This window comes from Symphalangus syndactylus, chromosome 10, assembly GCF_028878055.3.
Source record: "Symphalangus syndactylus isolate Jambi chromosome 10, NHGRI_mSymSyn1-v2.1_pri, whole genome shotgun sequence".
Classification (NCBI taxonomy): Eukaryota; Metazoa; Chordata; class Mammalia; order Primates; family Hylobatidae; genus Symphalangus; species Symphalangus syndactylus.
The window spans coordinates 83,666,416-83,671,791 of NC_072432.2; positions in this window are offsets into that span (position 1 = coordinate 83,666,416).

Sequence of the window (5,376 nt, forward strand, 5' to 3'; positions counted from 1 at the left end):
CTAGTAGTCTCTTCAAGTTATTATCTGTGTCTTTCATTGTCTTTGAGGTATTTTACAACTCTGTTAATGGCAGACAACTGATAGAAATGCAAATAATTCTTTTCCATAGACATACAAGTGAATTTTGCCTAGTGGAGGCACAGTTGATTCCCCTCCCCCATTGTAGAGGCCAGTTGTGCATCTATTAAGCAAATTCATTTTGACATGCCTCATATCTATATATGTATCTGCTTTTAGGATTATTTTTTAAACTGCTTCCAACATCTTAGTGGTTCCTTTATTAGTGAGTTAAGTAAAATCTTTGGCACATGTTCATTTTATATTTATATGAGAAACTTTTTTTTTTAAAAGAGGCCAGGTGCAGTGCATATAATCCCAGCACTTTGGGAGACTGAGATGGGAAGATCGCTTGAGGCCAGGAGTGCAAGACCAGCCTGAGCAACATAGCAAGACCTTGACTCTAGTAAAACAAAAAAAAAGGATCCTTCAACTTCAACAGTAATAACACGAGGGAAGGTAATGCACACACAGATGCTTAGGTGGGTGGAAGTGGTGGTGCCAACTGGTGCAAGTTCTTTCCAATAGCTTCACTTTTCTGAGAAAAGAAAAGATGTAAAGTAGGAGAGTGGCAAATGGACTAGAGAATTTTATTATGACTGCAGCATTAAACGCCACTTGAGGCCAGGCAAAGTGGCTCATGCCTGTAATCCCAGCACTATGGGAGGCCGAGGTGGGCGGATCACCTAAGGTCAGGAGTTTGAGACCAGTCTGGCCAACATGGTGAAACCCGTCTCTGCTAAAAATACAAAAATTAGCCAGGCGTTGTAACGCTCACCTGTAATCCTAGCTTCTTGGGAGGCTGAGGCAGGAGAACTGCTTGAACCTTGGAGGCAGAGGCTGCAGTGAGCTGAGATCACACCACTGCACTCCAGCCTGGGTGACAAAGGGAGACTGTCTCCAAAAAAAAAAAAAAAAAAAAAAAAAAAAAGCCATTTGAGGTTAGTGGTCATGAATTTAAAGTGAGCTGCTAATGGATTGAATTTCTCCAGGCACAGTTCAACTGCACAGGTGCACACACAAAGGAGGGAGGGTTGAATTTAACCAGGATTTTGGCTTTGCTGAGTAGGCAGAAGCAATGTAAGGAGGCAAGAGAGTTGGAGATATATATAAAGGACTGATTATAATGATTTACTAGGAATTTAATCCAGGTAAGAAGGTAAGAGAAGACTCATGAGAAATGAATGACAGTGAAAATGTGATGAGATCAAAAGACTGGAAATCCCAGTAGAGTTGAGAGATTGCTGGAGTTGCAGCACTAAAACAACGAGCTGGAAAGGTAGGTGTTAGTAGTCAGAAAGGAAGAAAACAACACTTTCTGTTTGGGGTCAGCATTCTAGCATCTGAACAGACATTCTATTGTTCGAGGATCACTTACCTGCTAACCACCACACTCCCCTTTCTGTGTGTAGGAGGACAGGTGTTTTCTATGGAGTGCTTACTTCTTCCTCCTTCTAGTCTCTCTCAATGTGCTGATTCCATGCAATCAAGTTTTTTTTTTTTTTTTCCAGTAGTGAACAAAATCTGCAGACAGGCAGGCAGCATGATGAGCAGGGTCTCTGTGGAAGGTTGTGCAGTTTGTACACTGCACAAGGGACACTGGGCTGAGATCCATCCCTGCTCACTGACTGTGGCCCCATCACCAGCTGACTTTTTTGGCCCACAAAGGCTCATGCCCTGCCACCATGGGGCTGTTCCTTGGGTCATGCCTTTTCTATTTCCCAGAAAGGTGCTGTGTAGGCCAGGGGGCTCTGATAAAGGCTGCATATGCACTATGGGGTTTAAGCCAGAGGGCTGAACTTGAGGGAGATGTGCCCTTTTGTTGAAAAACCCCTTGTGGACTGGTATCCTCAAATTGCTTCAAGCATTCAGTCTTTTTGAAGGAAGAGACCCGATATTATACTTTCTCAATTATATGCATAAAGTAGCTCTTGACGTATAGTTTCATTTGGATAATTAGGTTTTACTTCTCCCAAAACCAATACTTGGCTTTCTAGGAGATCACTGCTATTTGAGAAAAACGATGAGGTGTCATATACATTATTTATGGATCACTGGCCTCTCCACTGTTTCTTGTCTATTTATCAGGAAAATCTTAGATTAGACTAATTTATTTATGAAAAACCAGTTGAATGTTGGTTTTTTTTTTTCCCCTGATAAGTAATGTGAAAGAGTGGGCCGAAGTTGCTTAGATAGGTTACAGCGGTAAAGAAATTTGACTTGCTCATTTACTGTTTTAAGGTCTTCTTTAATATATCAGCTCATTTTGAGTGATCTCACTTATCAATGGCTCTTGAGTTTTCAGGCACCTTATGCAAATGTTGCAGTCTCCTTAAACCAAATATCTATTAAGCTACATACAAAAATATCTACAACGGTTTTTTTTTCTTTTGTAGGAATTCTAGCAATAACCATTCATTGAAGTAAAAATCGAATACAGGGCACAGCTTTGTAGAGACAAAATAATCCATGGTTAGAGTAAGCAAATGTTAGTGTATAGGATGAGCTTCATAAAAACAAAGGCCATTTTCAGCACACTTTTAGTCAGTAGTTAATCAAGGGAAGGCTGCTAATGAGGTAGTTCAATGTCATTTCCCCTGACTTAATAGTAGTAGAAAATGAAAGATTAAGGCTATTTAAGCCAACAGGAAAATCATGAATCTCTACCTTTAAGCTATTTCTGGGTCCTTGTGAAGAATTTGCAAAGTCCCTGATGCTCTCCCTTTACACACATGAAATATTTTCACCAACACACAAGAAAACAGTGCTGAATCTGACACTGCAAGCACTGCACAATTCTCAATTACTTCCCATTGGTGACGCTTTCATCAAAGGCCCTGCTATGTTGTTCTGAACCCCTTTCAGGACATCACTATTTCCTCTTTTATCTTTGCCTAGAAATGTGATGTTTGGGCAAGAAAGGAAAAGGGATGAGTAAGAAACAGGGATGAGTGGGAGACAGCAGGAAACAGGGGTGGGAAACTGGACACTGCAGCTTTCTCACAACCCCTGACAGGGTGCGTAATGGGATGCTCGTTATTTTACTTAAGAGTACAGTGAGATTCCAGAACATCAGCCGAATCTCTAGTCTAACCTGGGCATAAAATTGCATGCTAAAATAAAATACATTTTTCTCCAAATAATTTATTAAAAATTACACTTGATATTCATGTGGAAATTAAGACCAAATTGCAATGTTTTCCATTTCCAATGTACAAAGAGTTTTGTTCCTGAGAATGGCAAATTCTAAACTATAAGTAAAATAAATAACGTCATTTATTTAAGTAGACTGAGCCACCGGTTAATCTTAAGTGGTGTTTGGCTGATGGGAGAGAAAATGCTCCATCAGAATTGTTGTAAGAACTTTCTAATGTGCTTGACACACATCCGGGAGCGGTGACTTACACCTGTAATCCCAGCACTTTGGGAGGCCAAAGCAGGTGGATCACCTGAGGTCAGGGGTTCGAGACCAGCCCGGCCAACATGGTGAAACTCCATCTCTACTAAAAATGCGACAATTACCTAGGCATGGTGGCATGTGCCTGTAATCCCAGCTACTTGGGAGGCTGAGGCAGGAGAATTGCTGGAACGCAGAAGGCGGAGGTTGCAGTGAGCCAGGATCCCACCACTGCACTCCAGTCTGGGCGACAGAGTGAGACTCCATCTCAAAAAAACAAAAACAACAAAAACAAAAAAGGAATCTTAATTTAACAGTTTCGGGTTACAGCTCCAGGGATGGGGGTGGGAATGATTGACTATGCATTTGATATGTGTCTTATTAATCATAAGGTTCTTTCCCCCATAGCAAAGTACATTTAAATGCAAAGCTTTAGTGCTTAGCTGACTGTAATAGGACATCTTCATAAAAGGAATAAACTTAACACCTCAGCCAATAAGCCAGAGAATCTTATGCTGCACAAATGTGCAGTTTTAATGTGTTGCTCAGGCTGTAGTATTGTTTTTTTAAGTTTTTGGTTTTCTTTTATACCATGCATTTATTTCCCTCTGAATTAATCACAGGTATTTTCTTTAACATAGGCTATTTTAAGTATAAACTTTATTCCTGAATATCTTCAGATACATTCTGCTAGTTCAAATAAACTCACACAGACATTAATCCAATTTGAATAACTACATATGAATGAGGCTACAGTATTATTCAATCCAGAGTGTGTCACTTCCATTCATGAAGGCTTGCTATGCATAAATATAAAAATATTTGATCTTCTGATGCTTTCGGTTTTGAAGCACTGCCTTCAAAGGATGTAAAAAAATATTACATAAAAGAGTTTTCAAAGTGTTCTGTTAGGCTATGATTTGAGGGGGAGATGAATGGAAATGGCTATTGATAGTTATTTAACTGGAGATCTTTGTGGTAATATGTGAAAGTATAAACTAACTCCAACAAACTCATTTTTCCCTGAAACTTTTGGTATAAAAATATATTTTATTTTATTTTTTTGACAAGGAGTCTCACTCTTTCACCCAGGCTGGAGTGCAGTGGCACGATCTCGGTTCACTGCAGGCTCCGCCCCCCGGGGTTCACGCCATTCTCCTGCCTCAGCCTCCCACGTAGCCGGGACTACAGGCGCCCGCCACCTCACCCGGCTAATTTTTTGTATTTTTAGTAGAGACGGGGTTTCACCGTGTTAGCCAGGATGGTCTCGATCTCCTGACCTCGTGATCCGCCCGCCTCGGCCTCCCAAAGTGCTGGGATTACAGGTGTGAGCCACCACGCCTGGCCAAAATTATATATTATTATTGAGACAGGGTCTTGCTCTGTTGCCCAGGCCAGGCTGGAGTGCAGTGGTGTGACCTCGGCTCACTGTATCCGTGACCTCCTGGGCTCAAGCGATTCTCCCACCTCAGCCCACTCCCAAGTATCTGGGACTACAGGCATGTGCCACCACTCTTGGCTAATTTTTATATTTTTTCATGGAGATAGGGTTTCACCATGTTGCCCAGGCTGGTCTCGAACTCTTGGGCCCACGCGATCTGCCCACCTTGGCCTCCCAAAGTGCTGGGATTACAGGTGTGAGCCATTGCACCCAGCCTACTATCATTTTGAAAGGTTATTCTGCTTTTACTGAAATGCAACAAACATCTTATTGAGCACCTGCTATATTATTATACAGTCCATTCCTACTAGGCTACTGCAGCCATTGATGATCTTATCTCTTCCTTTGTGTGTGTGTGTGTGTGTGTGAAGCTGTTTGTATGTTTTTGGTTAGTTTGCTTGTGAAGCAGCTTGGAGAAGTCTCATCTACTTTTTGTCAGTTGGTTGGTTTTATAAAGCATCTCAGAAAGTGGACCCAGAAA